We start from the raw sequence: 18,846 nt of genomic DNA, 5'->3' as shown, positions 1-18,846 counted from the left end.
CTCCCCACTTTATATACTGCAGCCCCAGCCTGACAACACTGCACCCTTGAACAAATAGTGACAATGACAAATCACTGACAATGACTGATGGCTGACAAGTTGACAACTACACTAACTGCACCAAGAGCACGTCTGCTCTGTACACTCTTCCCAGCCGGAGTGAAAATGGCGCTGAGCGCGGGGACCTTTATAGAATCCAAAACCTGCGAGAATCCGACAGTGGGATAATGACGTTTTGCCTCGTTTTTAGATACCAGTCACGTTGGAAAACCCGAGCCGGACTCGGATCTCGCCTCAGAACAGGAAGTTCGGGTGGGTCCGGTTCTCAGAGAACCGGACCTGCTCATCTCTATTTGTAATATCTGTACCCACTGAGCCAGGGTGGGCAAACTTGAGAAACCGGGAGTATTCCAACCCAGGAAATGGTAGCAGTTGTTATATCATTAAAGATGTACGAAAGCGATTGCCTTCACACATAAATGAAGCATGCAGTCCAATTTCACCTACTTGCATTAAAAGCGCAGGAGGATTTTAAAGTGCTATCTATTGTGGGCCCCTTTCTGCTGGGGGGCCACAGGGCACTGCATGTGCTGCTCCAGCCTAGATAAACCTTGGCTGTATTTGTATGGGACTTGGGCAGATTAGGGGGCCGGATGTGGTCACTACTCAGCGGGAGGTGAACCTTGGAGGCTGCGTGCTGACCACCTCCTCCTCTGACACATTATTGGGTCTCATTTAGAAAACTCCACCTGGAGCACAAAAGATATAAATAAGCCCTTTCCCTGGTGTCCATGTGTGCTTCTGAATGTGCATGGACTGAGACACCCACTGTCAGTATCCGTGGATGCTGAAAAAATGCTTGGTGCGTCTTTAGATACCACCATCGGTCGCGGCATGGAAACATGCACCAGCCCTATGGCAGTTGCAGTTTCTCAGTCTAAGTACGGCCTCCTACATGAGCGGTTCAGCATCTTTGTACGCAACTGCTTTCAGCGACACGCCGACGACACTCCCATAAGCCGCAACATCTCCGTGCATCTTTTTTAGTCACCACCATTCATTCCTGCTATTGTGCCTCTATATTAGATGTGCAACTCTGTATGAACAGGATCGGGACGCATGCGCGTTGCCACTCAGACGCATGCGGAGAAGAAAAAGCATTGGCCGTTTGTGTGAATATCTGCATTGCCTGCGACTCTATATCAGGCCTATAGTGCAGTGACTTAGTAACAGGGGTAGAATTCACTCTGAAAATATACATGTGCACAGGGTCGGACTTGCCCACAGGGTTACAGTGGAAATCCCCGGTGGGCCCCACTGTCTTAGGGCCCACCCTCTCCTCTAGGGAACAGGTTACAAACTGTGCACTTGAACTGCACATCGTACATATGTTACATTTTACAGCACAGGACTATGGTGTATTTTCTACAATCCATTACTGTTATTAGTCCTGTACATTATAATGCAGGCATCAGCAGTACTTACTATACTGTATATACAGTAGGGGTGTGCACCGGCCACTTTTCGTGTTTTGTGTTTTGGTTTTGGATCTGGATCTTTCTTCGTGTTTTGGATCTGGATTGGTTTTGCCAAAACCACCCTTCCGTGTTTTGGGTTCTGGGTTTTGTGTTTTGGATCTGTATTTTTTTGAAAAAAAGCATAAAAACAGCTAAAATCACAGAATTTGTAGGTTTTTCTGCTCCTATGCTATTATTAACCTCAATAACCTTAATTTCCACTCATTTCCAGTCTATTCTGAACACCTCACACCTCACAATAGTGTTTTTATGTCCAAAAGGTTGCACCGAGGTAGCTGGATGACTATGCTAAGCGACACGAGTGGGCGGCACAAACACGTGACCCATCTAGGAGTGACACTGCAGTGGCAGGCAGGATGGCAGTTAGAAAAACTAGGCCCCAAACTGTACATAATGCAAAGAAAAAAAGAGGTGCAAGATGGAATTGTCCTTGGGCCCTCCCACCCACCCTTATGTTGTATAAACAGGACATGCACACTTTAACAAATCAATCATTTCAGCGCCAGGGTCTGCCACACAACTGTGGCTGAAATGATTGGTTCGTTTGGGCCCCCACAAAACAAGCTGGCAATTAATGTGTCCCTGCACAAACTGGCTCTACGGAGGCAAGATGTCATCCTCATCCTCCTCATCCACCGATTCCTCACCCTCTTCAGTGTGTACATCCTCATCCTCACAAAGTATTAACTCGTCCCCACTTGAATCCACCACCACAGGTCCCTCTGTACCTTCTGGAGGCTGGTCTCCCTGGAAGAGCTGATAATTCATTTTGATGAACATCATCTTCTCCACATTCTGTGGAAGCAACCTCCTACGCCTTTCGCTGACAAGGTTCCCGGCTGCACTAAACACTCTTTCGGAGTACACACTGGAGGGGGGGCAACTCAGGTAAAATAGAGCCAGTTTGTACAGGGGCCTCCAAATTGCCTCTTTTTCCTGCCAGTACAGGTATGGACTGTCTGACATGCCTACTTGGATGCTGTCACCGATGTAATCCTCCACCATTCTGTCAATGGTGACAGTATCATATGCAGTGACAGTAGACATGTCAGAAATTGTTGCCAGGTCCTTCAGTCCGGACCAGATGTCCAAACTTGGTCCTGCCTGCCCTGCATCACCGCCAGCGGGTTGCTTAGGATACCTAAGTTTTTTCCTGGCAGCCCCAGTTGCGGGAGAAAATGAAGAAGGAGCCGTTGACGTGTCACGTTCCGCTTCAGCTGACAGTGTGTTCACCAGCAGGTCTTTGCACCTCTGCAGGCTTGTGTCGGCCGGAAAGAGAGACACCACATAGGCTTTAAACCTAGGATCGAGCACGGTGGCCAAAATGTAGTGGTCTGATTTCAACAGATTGACCACCCTGGAATCCTGGCAAAGCGAATGAAGGGCTTCATCCACAAGTCCCACATGCCGAGCGGAATCGCTCCGTCTTAGCTCCTCCTTCACTTTCTCCAGCTGCTTCTGCAAAAGCCTGATGAGGGGAATGACCTGACTCAAGCTGGCAGTGTCTGAACTGACTTCACGTGTGGCAAGTTCGAAGGGCTGAAGAACCTTGCACAACATGGAAATCATTCTCCACTGCGCTTGAGTCAGGTGCATACCCCCTCCTTTGCCTATGTCATAGGTGGATGTATAGGCTTGTATGGCCTTTTGCTGCTCCTCCATCCTCTGAAGCATATAGAGGGTTGAGTTCCACCGCGTCACAACCTCTTGCTTCAGGTGATGGCGGGGCAGGTTCAAGAGTGTTTGCTGGCGCTCCAGTCTTCGGCACGCAGTCGCTGAATGGCGAAAGTGGCCAGAAATTTTTCGGGCCACCCAAAGCGTCTCCTGCACGCCCCTGTCGCTTTTCAGAAAATTCTGCACCACCAAGTTTATTGTGTGAGCAAAACATGGGACGTGCTGGAATTTGCCCAGATGTAATGCCCGCACAATATTGGTGGCGTTGTCAGATATCACAAATCCCCAGGAGAGTCTAAGTGGGGTAAGCCACTGGGCGATGATTTCCCTCAGTTTCTCTAAGAGGTTGTCGGCGGTGTGCCTCTTACTGAAACCGGTGATACACAGCGTAGCCTGCCTTGTAACGAGCTGGCGTTTCTGAGATGCTGCTACTGGTGACGCTGCTGCTGTTGCTGCGTAAGGTGATACATCTACCCAGTGGGCTGTCACAGTCATATAGTCCTTAGTCTGCCCTGTTCCACTTGTCCACATGTCCGTGGTTAAGTGGACATTGTGTACAACGGCATTTTTCAGGACACTGAGGACACTTTTTCTGACGTTTCTGTACAGTCTCGGTATCGCCTGCCTAGTGAAGTGGAATCTAGACGGGATTTGGAACCGGGGACACACTACCTCCATCAATTGTCTAAATCCCACTGCACTAATGGCGGATACCGGACGCACGTCTAACACCAACATAGCAGTCAAGGCCTCAGTTATACGTTTTGCTTCAGGATGACTGCTGTCGTACTTCATCCTCCTCGCTAAGGACTGTTGGAGGGTCAATTGTTTAGTAAAAGTAGTGGTGTTCCTACTTCCTCTCTGGGATGATGAACGACTCCCAGCAGCAGCAGCAACAGCAGCAGCGGCAGCAGTAGGCGTAGCAATGCAGGATCCTCCGGAGGAATCCCGGATAGGAGAGTCAGTCATGCCAGTGATATGGCCTGCAGGACTACTTCCGATCCTGACTAAGGAGGAAATTGACGAGGAGGGAGTTGACGGTGTGGTTTGCAGGCGCTTGGATACAACAGGACAACGGGATTTAGGTGTCCCTGGACTGCTTACGGTCTGAGCCAAAGTTTCTGAACTTGACAGTAACTTTTTATGAACGCGCTGCAGGTGCCGTATAAGGGAGGATGTTCCTAGGTGGTTGACGTCCCTACCCCTACTTATTTCACCTTTACATATGGTACATATGGCAAGACAGTTGTCCGGATTTGGATAGAAATATTGCCAGACCAAAGAGGTGGAATGTTTGGTCTTCTGCCCAGGCATGACCGTGATGGGCTTTTTCATCCCACGGACAACAACTGTCTCCCCCGGAGCCTGATTTAAACAAACCACATCACCATCAGAATCCTCCTCGCCAACTTCCTCCTCAGCGCCAGCTACACCAGTATCCTCATCCTGTTGTACTTCAACAGTGACATCTTCAATTTGCATATCAGCAAGTGGACTGTGGGTGCTCCTTTCAGCACTTGCAGGGGGCGTGCAAATGGTGGAAAGAGCCACCTCTTCCCGTCCAGTGCTGGGAAGGTCAGGCATCGCAACCACCACCACACTTGGACTCTCTTTGGGGATTTGTGATATCTTCTTAGAAAGCACAGTTCTTCGCTGTGCTTTTGCCAGCTTAACTCTTTTGATTTTTTTAGTGGGAGGAGTGCTTCCATCGTCATGTGAAGCTGAACCACTAGTCATGAACATACTAGGGATCGACCTTAGCCGTTCCTTGCCACTCCGTGTCGTAAATGGCATATTGGCAAGTTTACGTTTCTCTTCAGCTGATTTAAATGTCTTTTTCAAGGTCATTTTCCTGAACTTTGCCATTTGGGATTGTATGTGCCCTCTACTATGACATTGGGCATCGGCCTTGGCAGACGACGTTGATGGCATGTTATCGTCTATGTCATGACTAGTGGCAGCAGCTTCAGCACTAGGAGGAAGTGGTTCTTGATCTTTCTCTATTTTATTTTTATCGGAGAAAGTTTGGTCCTCCATTTATGTTATATCGATTTGATATATACGTGCGGCTAAACACAGAAAATAAATTTTTTTTTGGTTCGGACTGGAGTGTACTTTGTGGGTTACAGCACCCTTTAACGGTCAAGCCAGCCGGCCCTTTACTTATGACACAGGCGCACTCTTGGCACTACTTTGTTGATGCACGTGCGGCTACTGCGCACACAATTCACAAACACAGAAAATAATTTTTTTTTGGTTTGGACTGGAGTGTACTTTGGGGGTTACAGCACCCTTTAACGGTCAAGCCAGCCGGCCCTTTACTTATGACACAGGCGCACGCTTGGCACTACTTTGTTGATGCACGTGCGGCTACTGCGCACACAATTCACAAACACAGAAAAAAATTTTTTTTTGGTTTGGACTGGAGTGTACTTTCGGGGGTTACAGCACCCTTAACGGTCAAGCCAGCCGGCCCTTTACTTATGACACAGGCGCACGCTTGGCACTACTTTGTTGATGCACGTGCGGCTACTGCGCACACAATTCACAAACACAGAAAATAATTTTTTTTTTGGTTTGGACTGGAGTGTACTTTCGGGGGTTACAGCACCCTTTAACGGTCAAGCCAGCCGGCCCTTTACTTATGACACAGGCGCACGCTTGGCACTACTTTGTTGATGCACGTGCGGCTACTGCGCACACAATTCACAAACACAGAAAATAATTTTTTTTTTGGTTTGGACTGGAGTGTACTTTCGGGGGTTACAGCACCCTTAACGGTCAAGCCAGCCGGCCCTTTACTTATGACACAGGCGCACGCTTGGCACTACTTTGTTGATGCACGTGTGGCTACTGCGCACACAATTCACAAACACAGAAAATAATTTTTTTTTTGGTTTGGACTGGAGTGTACTTTCGGGGGTTACAGCACCCTTAACGGTCAAGCCAGCCGGCCCTTTACTTATGACACAGGCGCACGCTTGGCACTACTTTGTTGATGCACGTGCGGCTACTGCGCACACAATTCACAAACACAGAAAATAATTTTTTTTTTGGTTTGGACTGGAGTGTACTTTCGGGGGTTACAGCACCCTTAACGGTCAAGCCAGCCGGCCCTTTACTTATGACACAGGCGCACGCTTGGCACTACTTTGTTGATGCACGTGCGGCTACTGCGCACACAATTCACAAACACAGAAAATAATTTTTTTTTTGGTTTGGACTGGAGTGTACTTGGGGGTTACAGCACCCTTTAACGGTCAAGCCAGCCGGCCCTTTACTTATGACACAGGCGCACGCTTGGCACTACTTTGTTGATGCACGTGCGACTACTGCGCACACAATTCACAAACACAGAAAATAATATTTTTTTTGGTTTGGACTGGAGTGTACTTTCGGGGGTTACAGCACCCTTAACGGTCAAGCCAGCCGGCCCTTTACTTATGACACAGGCGCACGCTTGGCACTACTTTGTTGATGCACGTGCGGCTACTGCGCACACAATTCACAAACACAGAAAATAATTTTTTTTTTGGTTTGGACTGGAGTGTACTTTCGGGGGTTACAGCACCCTTAACGGTCAAGCCAGCCGGCCCTTTACTTATGACACAGGCGCACGCTTGGCACTACTTTGTTGATGCACGTGCGACTACTGCGCACACAATTCACAAACACAGAAAATAATATTTTTTTTGGTTTGGACTGGAGTGTACTTTCGGGGGTTACAGCACCCTTAACGGTCAAGCCAGCCGGCCCTTTACTTATGACACAGGCGCACGCTTGGCACTACTTTGTTGATGCACGTGCGGCTACTGCGCACACAATTCACAAACACAGAAAATAATTTTTTTTTTGGTTTGGACTGGAGTGTACTTTCGGGGGTTACAGCACCCTTAACGGTCAAGCCAGCCGGCCCTTTACTTATGACACAGGCGCACGCTTGGCACTACTTTGTTGATGCACGTGCGGCTACTGCGCACACAATTCACAAACACAGAAAATAATATTTTTTTTGGTTTGGACTGGAGTGTACTTTCGGGGGTTACAGCACCCTTAACGGTCAAGCCAGCCGGCCCTTTACTTATGACACAGGCGCACGCTTGGCACTACTTTGTTGATGCACGTGCGGCTACTGCGCACACAATTCACAAACACAGAAAATAATTTTTTTTTTGGTTTGGACTGGAGTGTACTTTCGGGGGTTACAGCACCCTTAACGGTCAAGCCAGCCGGCCCTTTACTTATGACACAGGCGCACGCTTGGCACTACTTTGTTGATGCACGTGCGACTACTGCGCACACAATTCACAAACACAGAAAATAATATTTTTTTTGGTTTGGACTGGAGTGTACTTTCGGGGGTTACAGCACCCTTAACGGTCAAGCCAGCCGGCCCTTTACTTATGACACAGGCGCACGCTTGGCACTACTTTGTTGATGCACGTGCGGCTACTGCGCACACAATTCACAAACACAGAAAATAATTTTTTTTTTGGTTTGGACTGGAGTGTACTTTCGGGGGTTACAGCACCCTTAACGGTCAAGCCAGCCGGCCCTTTACTTATGACACAGGCGCACGCTTGGCACTACTTTGTTGATGCACGTGCGGCTACTGCGCACACAATTCACAAACACAGAAAATAATTTTTTTTTTGGTTTGGACTGGAGTGTACTTTCGGGGGTTACAGCACCCTTAACGGTCAAGCCAGCCGGCCCTTTACTTATGACACAGGCGCACGCTTGGCACTACTTTGTTGATGCACGTGCGGCTACTGCGCACACAATTCACAAACACAGAAAATATATTATTTTTTTAGCACTTGGGGGGAGCACCCCTGATGGACAGAGCACCCCCTGGACAACACTACAGCACTCCTTTAGGACTGGGACACTGCACAGGACTTTGGAGTGGACACAGCCCCTATGGAGAACTGACTGCACAACACAGTCCAGCCAGCCCCTATGGACTTTGAAGTAGTGGACACAGCCCCTATTAACAACAGCAGCACAGCACAACACAGCCAGCCCCTATGGACTTTGAAGTAGTGGACAACAGCAGCACTACACTACACTACACTACACAGCCCTAACTCCCACCCTCCCTCTTCACTGTCCACAGCCGAGTGAGAAAATGGCGCCGACGTGTGTACCTTATATAGGATCCAAAACCCGCGAGACTCGGAAGGCGGGAAGATGACGTTTTGCCTCGATTTCAGATCCGAGTCAGGCGGGAAAAGTCGAGCCTGACTCGGATCGGACTCGGATCGGGGGGGCTCGGGGGGGTTCGGATTTCAGAAATCCGAACCCGCTCACCCCTAATATACAGTTATATACAGTATATATATATATATATATATATATACAGTTATATACAGTATATATATATATATATATATATATATATATATATATATATATATACACAGTCAGGTCCATAAATATTGGGACATTGACAGAATTTTCATATTTTGGCCTCTATTCACCACCACAATGGCTTTAAAATGAAACAAACAAGATGTGATTTAACTGCAGACTTTCAGATTTAATTTGAGGGTAATTACATCCAAATCAGGTGAACGGTGTAGGAATTACAACGGTTTCTATATGTACCTCCCACTTTTTAAGGGGCCAAAAGTAATGGGACAAACTAAACAATCCTAAATCTAACTTTCACTTTTTAATACTTTGTTGCAAATCCTTTGCAGGCAATTACAGCCTGAAGTCTGGAACGCATAGACATCACCAGACGCTGGGTTTCATCCCTGGTGATGCTCTGCCAGGCCTCTAATGCAAATGTCTTCAGTTCCTGCTTATTCTTGGGGCATTTATACCCTTCAGTTTTGTCTTCATCAAGTGAAATGCATGCTCAATCGGATTCAGGTCAGGGGATTGACTTGGCCATTGCATAACATTCCACTTTTTAGCCTTAAAAAAACTCCTTGGTTCCTTATGCAGTATGCTTCGGGTCATTGTCCATCTGCACTGTGAAGCGCCGTCCAATGAGTTCTGAAGTATTTGACTGAATATGAGCATATACTATTGCCCGAAACACTTCAGAATTCATTCTGCTGCTTTTGTCAGCAGTCACATCATCAATAAATACAAGGGAACCAGTTCCATTGGCAGCCATACATGCCCACGCCATGACACTACCACCACCATGCTTCACTGATGAGGTGGTATGTTTTGGATCATGAGCAGTTCCTTTCCTTCTCTTCTCTTCCCATCACTCTGGTACAAGTTGATCTTTGTCTCATCTGTCCATAGGATATTGTTCCAGAACTGTAATGGCTTTTTTAGATGTTGTTTGGCAAACTCTAATCTGGTCTTCCTGTTTTTGTGGCTCACCAATGGTTTTCATCTTGTGGTGAACCCTCTATATTCACTCTTGTGAAGTCTTCTCTTGATTGATGACTTTGACACATATACTTCTACCTCCTGGAGAGTGTTCTTGATTTGGCCAACTGTTGTGAAGGGGTTTTTCTTCACCGGGGAAATAATTCTTTTGTCATCCACCACAGTTGTTTTCCGTCGTCTTCCGGGTCTTTTGGTGTTGCTGAGCTCTCCGGTGCAGTCTTTCTTTTTAAGAATGTTCCAAACAGTTGATTTGGCCACATCTAATGTTTTTGCTATCTCTCTGATGGGTTTGTTTTGATTTTTCAGCCTAACGATGGCTTGCTTCACTGATAGTGACAACTCTTTGGATCTCATATTGAGAGTTGGCAGCAACTGATTACAAATGCAAATGTCACACCTAGAATCAACTCCAGACCTTTTACCTGCTTAATTGATAATGAAATAACGAGGGAATAGCTCACACCTGTCCATGAAATAGCTTTTGAGTTGATAGTCCCATTACTTTTGGTCCCTTAAAAAGTGGGAGGCACATATTGAAACTGTTGTAATTCCTACACCGTTCACCCGATTTGGATGTAATTACCCTCAAATTAAATCTGAAAGTCTGCAGTTAAAGCACATCTTGTTTGTTTCATTTCAAAACCATTGTGGTGGTGAATAGAGGCCAAAATCTGAAATTCTGTCAATGTCCCAATATTTATGGACCTGACTGTATATATACATACATACTAGGGGTGTGCACCGGCCACTTTTCGTGTTTTGTGTTTTGGTTTTGGATCTTTCTTCGTGTTTTGGATCTGGATTGGTTTTGCCAAAACCACCCTTCCGTGTTTTGGGTTCTGGGTTTTGTGTTTTGGATCTGTATTTTTTTTTAAAAAAGCATAAAAACAGCTAAAATCACAGAATTTGTTGGTTTCTCTGCTCCTATGCTATTATTAACCTCAATAACCTTAATTTCCACTCATTTCCAGTCTATTCTGAACACCTCACACCTCACAATAGTGTTTTCATGTCCAAAAGGTTGCACCGAGGTAGCTGGATGACTATGCTAAGCGACACGAGTGGGCGGCACAAACACGTGACCCATCTAGGAGTGACACTGCAGTGGCAGACAGGATGGCAGTTAGAAAAACTAGGCCCCAAACTGTACATAATGCAAAGAAAAAAAAGAAGTGCAAGATGGAATTGTCCTTGGGCCCTCCCACCCACCCTTATGTTGTATAAACAGGACATGCACACTTTAACAAATCAATCATTTCAGCGCCACGGTCTGCCACACAACTGTGGCTGAAATGATTGGTTCGTTTGGGCCCCCACAAAACAAGCTGGCAATTAATGTGTCCCTGCACAAACTGGCTCTACGGAGGCAAGATGTCATCCTCATCCTCCTCATCCACCGATTCCTCACCCTCTTCAGTGTGTACATCCTCATCCTCACAAAGTATTAACTCGTCCCCACTTGAATCCACCACCACAGGTCCCTCTGTACCTTCTGGAGGCTGGTCTCCCTGGAAGAGCTGATAATTCATTTTGATGAACATCATCTTCTCCACATTCTGTGGAAGCAACCTCCTACGCCTTTCGCTGACAAGGTTCCCGGCTGCACTAAACACTCTTTCGGAGTACACACTGGAGGGGGGGCAACTCAGGTAAAATAGAGCCAGCTTGTACAGGGGCCTCCAAATTGCCTCTTTTTCCTGCCAGTACAGGTATGGACTGTCTGACATGCCTACTTGGATGCTGTCACCGATGTAATCCTCCACCATTCTGTCAATGGTGACAGTATCATATGCAGTGACAGTAGACATGTCAGAAATTGTTGCCAGGTCCTTCAGTCCGGACCAGATGTCCAAACTTGGTCCTGCCTGCCCTGCATCACCGCCAGCGGGTTGCTTAGGATACCTAAGTTTTTTCCTGGCAGCCCCAGTTGCGGGAGAAAATGAAGAAGGAGCCGTTGACGTGTCACGTTCCGCTTCAGCTGACAGTGTGTTCACCAGCAGGTCTTTGCACCTCTGCAGGCTTGTGTCGGCCGGAAAGAGAGACACCACATAGGCTTTAAACCTAGGATCAAGCACGGTGGCCAAAATGTAGTGGTCTGATTTCAACAGATTGACCACCCTGGAATCCTGGCAAAGCGAATGAAGGGCTTCATCCACAAGTCCCACATGCCGAGCGGAATCGCTCCGTCTTAGCTCCTCCTTCACTTTCTCCAGCTGCTTCTGCAAAAGCCTGATGAGGGGAATGACCTGACTCAAGCTGGCTGTGTCTGAACTGACTTCACGTGTGGCAAGTTCGAAGGGCTGGAGAACCTTGCACAACACGGAAATCATTCTCCACTGCGCTTGAGTCAGGTGCATACCCCCTCCTTTGCCTATGTCATAGGTGGATGTATAGGCTTGTATGGCCTTTTGCTGCTCCTCCATCCTCTGAAGCATATAGAGGGTTGAGTTCCACCGCGTCACAACCTCTTGCTTCAGGTGATGGCGGGGCAGGTTCAAGAGTGTTTGCTGGCGCTCCAGTCTTCGGCACGCAGTCGCTGAATGGCGAAAGTGGCCAGAAATTTTTCGGGCCACCCAAAGCGTCTCCTGCACGCCCCTGTCGCTTTTCAGAAAATTCTGCACCACCAAGTTTATTGTGTGAGCAAAACATGGGACGTGCTGGAATTTGCCCAGATGTAATGCCCGCACAATATTGGTGGCGTTGTCAGATATCACAAATCCCCAGGAGAGTCTAAGTGGGGTAAGCCACTGGGCGATGATTTCCCTCAGTTTCTCTAAGAGGTTGTCGGCGGTGTGCCTCTTACTGAAACCGGTGATACACAGCGTAGCCTGCCTTGTAACGAGCTGGCGTTTCTGAGATGCTGCTACTGGTGACGCTGCTGCTGTTGCTGCGTAAGGTGATACATCTACCCAGTGGGCTGTCACAGTCATATAGTCCTTAGTCTGCCCTGTTCCACTTGTCCACATGTCCGTGGTTAAGTGGACATTGTGTACAACGGCATTTTTCAGGACACTGAGGACACTTTTTCTGACGTTTCTGTACAGTCTCGGTATCGCCTGCCTAGTGAAGTGGAATCTAGACGGGATTTGGAACCGGGGACACACTACCTCCATCAATTGTCTAAATCCCACTGCACTAATGGCGGATACCGGACGCACGTCTAACACCAACATAGCAGTCAAGGCCTGAGTTATACGTTTTGCTTCAGGATGACTGCTGTCGTACTTCATCCTCCTCGCTAAGGACTGTTGGAGGGTCAATTGTTTAGTAAAAGTAGTGGTGTTCCTACTTCCTCTCTGGGATGATGAACGACTCCCAGCAGCAGCAACAGCAGCAGCGGCAGCAGTAGGCGTAGCAATGCAGGATCCTCCAGAGGAATCCCGGATAGGAGAGTCAGTCATGCCAGTGACATGGCCTGCAGGACTACTTCCGATCCTGACTAAGGAGGAAATTGACGAGGAGGGAGTTGACGGTGTGGTTTGCAGGCGCTTGGATACAACAGGACAACGGGATTTAGGTGTCCCTGGACTGCTTACGGTCTTAGCTAAAGTTTCTGAACTTGACAGTAACTTTTTATGAACGCGCTGCAGGTGCCGTATAAGGGAGGATGTTCCTAGGTGGTTGACGTCCCTACCCCTACTTATTTCACCTTTACATATGGTACATATGGCAAGACAGTTGTTGTCCGGATTTGGATAGAAATATTGCCAGACCAAAGAGGTGGAATGTTTGGTCTTCTGCCCAGGCATGACCGTGATGGGCTTTTTCATCCCACGGACAACAACTGTCTCCCCCGGAGCCTGATTTAAACAAACCACATCACCATCAGAATCCTCCTCGCCAACTTCCTCCTCAGCGCCAGCTACACCAGTATCCTCATCCTGTTGTACTTCAACAGTGACATCTTCAATTTGCATATCAGCAAGTGGACTGTGGGTGCTCCTTTCAGCACTTGCAGGGGGCGTGCAAATGGTGGAAAGAGCCACCTCTTCCCGTCCAGTGCTGGTAAGGTCAGGCATCGCAACCACCACCACACTTGGACTCTCCTTGGGGATTTGTGATATCTTCTTAGAAAGCACAGTTCTTCGCTGTGCTTTTGCCAGCTTAACTCTTTTGATTTTTTTAGTGGGAGGAGGGCTTCCATCGTCATGTGAAGCTGAACCACTAGTCATGAACATACTAGGGATCGACCTTAGCCGTTCCTTGCCACTCCGTGTCGTAAATGGCATATTGGCAAGTTTACGTTTCTCTTCAGCTGATTTAAATGTCTTTTTCAAGGTCATTTTCCTGAACTTTGCCATTTGGGATTGTATGTGCCCTCTACTATGACATTGGGCATCGGCCTTGGCAGACGACGTTGATGGCATGTTATCGTCTATGTCATGACTAGTGGCAGCAGCTTCAGCACTAGGAGGAAGTGGTTCTTGATCTTTCTCTATTTTATTTTTATCGGAGAAAGTTTGGTCCTCCATTTATGTTATATCGATTTGATATATACGTGCGGCTAAACACAGAAAATAATTTTTTTTTTGGTTTGGACTGGAGTGTACTTTGTGGGTTACAGCACCCTTTAACGGTCAAGCCAGCCGGCCCTTTACTTATGACACAGGCGCACTCTTGGCACTACTTTGTTGATGCACGTGCGGCTGCTGCGCACACAATTCACAAACACAGAAAATAATTTTTTTTTTGGTTTGGACTGGAGTGTACTTTCGGGGGTTACAGCACCCTTAACGGTCAAGCCAGCCGGCCCTTTACTTATGACACAGGCGCACGCTTGGCACTACTTTGTTGATGCACGTGCGGCTACTGCGCACACAATTCACAAACACAGAAAATAATTTTTTTTTGGTTTGGACTGGAGTGTACTTTCGGGGGTTACAGCACCCTTTAACGGTCAAGCCAGCCGGCCCTTTACTTATGACACAGGCGCACGCTTGGCACTACTTTGTTGATGCACGTGCGGCTACTGCGCACACAATTCACTAACACAGAAAATAATTTTTTTTTGGTTTGGACTGGAGTGTACTTTCGGGGGTTACAGCACCCTTTAACGGTCAAGCCAGCCGGCCCTTTACTTATGACACAGGCGCACGCTTGGCACTACTTTGTTGATGCACGTGCGGCTACTGCGCACACAATTCACAAACACAGAAAATAATTTTTTTTTTGGTTTGGACTGGAGTGTACTTTCGGGGGTTACAGCACCCTTAACGGTCAAGCCAGCCGGCCCTTTACTTATGACACAGGTGCACGCTTGGCACTACTTTGTTGATGCACGTGCGGCTACTGCGTACACAATTCACAAACACAGAAAATAATTTTTTTTTTGGTTTGGACTGGAGTGTACTTTCGGGGGTTACAGCACCCTTAACGGTCAAGCCAGCCGGCCCTTTACTTATGACACAGGCGCACGCTTGGCACTACTTTGTTGATGCACGTGCGGCTACTGCGCACACAATTCACAAACACAGAAAATAATTTTTTTTTTGGTTTGGACTGGAGTGTACTTTCGGGGGTTACAGCACCCTTAACGGTCAAGCCAGCCGGCCCTTTACTTATGACACAGGCGCACGCTTGGCACTACTTTGTTGATGCACGTGCGGCTACTGCGCACACAATTCACAAACACAGAAAATAATTTTTTTTTGGTTTGGACTGGAGTGTACTTTCGGGGGTTACAGCACCCTTTAACGGTCAAGCCAGCCGGCCCTTTACTTATGACACAGGCGCACGCTTGGCACTACTTTGTTGATGCACGTGCGGCTACTGCGCACACAATTCACAAACACAGAAAATATATTATTTTTTTAGCACTTGGGGGGAGCACCCCTGATGGACAGAGCACCCCCTGGACAACACTACAGCACTCCTTTAGGACTGGGACACTGCACAGGACTTTGGAGTGGACACAGCCCCTATGGAGAACTGACTGCACAACACAGTCCAGCCAGCCCCTATGGACTTTGAAGTAGTGGACACAGCCCCTATTAACAACAGCAGCACAGCACAACACAGCCAGCCCCTATGGACTTTGAAGTAGTGGACAACAGCAGCACTACACTACACTACACTACACAGCCCTAACTCCCACCCTCCCTCTTCACTGTCCACAGCCGAGTGAGAAAATGGCGCCGACGCGGGTACCTTATATAGGATCCAAAACCCGCGAGACTCGGAAGGCGGGATGATGACGTTTTGCCTCGATTTCAGATCCGAGTCAGGCGGGAAAAGTCGAGCCTGACTCGGATCGGACTCGGATCGGGGGGGCTCGGGGGGGTTCGGATTTCAGAAATCCGAACCCGCTCACCCCTAATACATACACACTTTTTTTTTTTTTTTTAAAGGGACAAAGACCATACACTCTTTAATTGTTAGCCAATCCACTGTGGAGGCTGGCCACACCCCCTCTGAAGGCTGGTCACACCCCTAAATATGGGCTCCTATCACTGCATTCCATGCCCCTGTCCAACACTGCATGTGCGTACCCAATAACCAGGAACCAGCAATACTTGATTATACTACAGTAACTACAATATGGGCTAAATGTAATAGGGGGCCAAATGTATTTTGGTGTCTGTTTTGGGAAATTGCGAGTTTTGCAGTAAACTCGCACTTTGATGTAATAGGGCGTCAGTTAATTCTAAATCGCATTTCTTTGTCGTTTCTAAAATTTGCCAATTACAAATTCGTATCCAGATGTTTTCCCTTTGAAACATACAACTCACCCAATGTAATAGGGCGCAAGTTTCAAACTCGCCAAAAAAAGTTTACCAAAATTCACCAAATAACAGGCCAGCTTCAGGATAGCGAGTTTATCCTGAGCAGGTCAGAGTAACACAGGAACATGGACACATCCATGAGATACGTGCATGTTTCTGTGTTTCTGTGTGTACATATAAAAACACTTAAATTAAAATCAAAAGACTGCACCCCCTCACCATAACCATAACCAACACCGGGATATAAAGCCTGTCCTGGTTCTAAAAATACAGGGGGGTCAAAATGGTAGGGGCCCCCTGTATAAAAGGCTTCTGTGTGTTTTAAAAAAAAAAAGATGTGCGCCCCCTCCCCAGAAGATAACCAGCCCCGTGCTCTGTGCAGCCTGTCCTGGTTCTAAAAGTACAGGAGCCAAAATGGTAAGGGGCTCCTGTATATTAAGTACTAGCACAGGGCTTTGCAGAGCTGGTCCTAGTTGTGGAAAAACAGGGGACATCAGAGCTGGTCGCTGATTGGCTATATGCGGTCAGCCTGTCTCCTGAGAGATCTCCATTGAAGTCCTAGGCCCGTATTCAATTAGCCGCGAAAAGTCGGAATACGCAAAAAAGTATCGCCGATTGTGACTTTTCACCAGGCGGAAACTTATCTCCGTATTCAATTGCAAACACTTTTTCGCGTATGTGAAAACGATACGCCTATGAATAGGTGGAGAAATAGGCGAAAAAAATACGCCTCTGAAAAGCAGGAGAAAAAAAGTGCAAAATTGCTATTTTGGGGTGCAAAGGTGGGGAAACCACTCAGCACCCTTGGGACAGCCCCCCAAAGAATAACTGCATCAAAAAAACCCTAAAAATAATAGAGGAACCCCCCAAAAAATGACTTAGAAAAAGGGGGCGAAAAAGTGAAAAGTTGGGGTACAAACTTAAAAACTTACGAAATAGACTTTTGAGGGGTCTGCAAGTAGGGGTGAGGTATTTTTTTGATTGCAGGTGCGTTTTTTAAGTTTTTTTAAAACTTTACTTTAGCGACTTTAAACCATGCTTGCACCCATTTTCAAGTACCCCAAATTTCACAGGACTACTTATTTTCACCATAAAAACTGCTTAATGCTATTCTTCACCACATGTGCAAAGACGCTAATTAGAAGAAATTGACACACCTTAAGTACCCCAAATAGCCTTATTAGGGCTATTCGGGGGCATGTACATTGATCCCCAATGTTAGGTGCATCTTTTAGGGGGTGTCAAGCTGATTTCCCCAAATCTGTCAGCACTTTTGACCTTGTTTGCATCCGTCGGGTTGCGTTTTCGCATGTTTTGAAATTGAATAGGGCAGTGGTTCCCAAACTTTTTTGAATCACGGCACCCTAGAGTGTCAGCATGTTTTCAAGGCACCCCTAGGCCAAAAGTTTGTTAATGAGAAATTCACAATAAATACAATATTAAGTAATTTGTGCTTACCTGTCATCCTTAGGTTCAGTTATGTGGTGGTGGACAGGTTTGCGCTTGTTTGTCCACATATTTACATTACATCGACCATATATAATTTGATTTGGTGCTGGACCACCAAGCTGAGGCACCCCTTCAAGTATCCTAAGGCACCCCAGAGTGCCATGGCACACAGTTTGGGAACCACTGGAATATGGCGAATCGCAGGTACGCGCGCGATAAGTTTCCGCTGCTAAAATACACGATGTAGGTGAAAAGTCCAGCAGGCGAAAAAGTATCGCAGGTGCGCAACTGATTGAATATGGGCCTTAGGTGGAAACCGCAACATTGTATCCAATGACGTAATTGTAAGCACGGGCGGATTGGGATGGAAAACCAGCATGGGAAATTGCTGGAAGCAGCCCTAAAGGGGACGGGTATGTTAAGAAGGTGGGTCTGTTGAACGGCGGAGTCTGTGGAGCAGGGCAGGATACTCCCTCATCAGTGACTTGCAAAAGCAACTCCAGGCCCTGAGGGGAGCAGAGCCAGCAACAGAAATCTGGGTGAATGATACCCTTTTATTTGGGGCCCCCATCCCTCTGCACTAGGTACAGGCCAGTCAGTTTGAAAGTCTTTTCTTACCTGGTGGTTTCTCTACAACAGGGAACCTCTGAAGAATTTGAACCTCACTAGGCAGCGTCTTCAGCTGGTATTCACTATTCATGTAGAAGATCACATTTTCTGGAAGATGCCTGATTAAGTAAAAATATAACTAATGTCATAATCATAATCTACAGTAGCAGAAGTTTTTGTGCAGGGCCAAATTAATTTCCCTGATCAAACAATTTCTGTGTCTCCAGATGCTCGGACGTCTCACCACCCCAGGCTTCCCTGTTGTTCTACAGGCTCCCTCTGTCTCTCCATTTCTAAGAACCATTGTCTCTCTCCAGAACCCCCTATGTCTCTCCAGGACCCCATGCATTTCTCATCCCCAGGACCCCCATGTCTCTCCATCCCCAGGCCCACCTGTGGCTCTCATCCTCATTCCCCCAGCATCAGTGTGTCTCTCAGTCCCATTCCCCCATCCCCAGTGTCTCAGCTTCTTTTCCCCCAGCATCAGTGTGTCTTCT

At 47.2% G+C, this 18,846-nt stretch overlaps 1 protein-coding gene across 1 annotated transcript in view; it reads right to left on the bottom strand.

The window, feature by feature from the left end:
- Positions 1-18,406, bottom strand: part of GCNT4 (glucosaminyl (N-acetyl) transferase 4) — a 73,507-nt gene extending 55,101 nt beyond the window's left edge. Inside the window, exon 1 of the mRNA XM_088443740.1 lies at positions 18,359-18,406. The gene's annotated coding sequence lies outside the window, so the exon portion shown is untranslated. The remainder of the gene's footprint in view (positions 1-18,358) is intronic.
- Positions 18,407-18,846: the final 440 nt, after the last annotated feature.

Source organism: Taudactylus pleione, unplaced genomic scaffold (genome assembly GCF_031769625.1).
Source record: "Taudactylus pleione unplaced genomic scaffold, aTauple2 ptg000333l, whole genome shotgun sequence".
NCBI lineage: Eukaryota > Metazoa > Chordata > Amphibia > Anura > Myobatrachidae > Taudactylus > Taudactylus pleione.
This window is presented reverse-complemented; position numbering and strand designations above follow the sequence as displayed.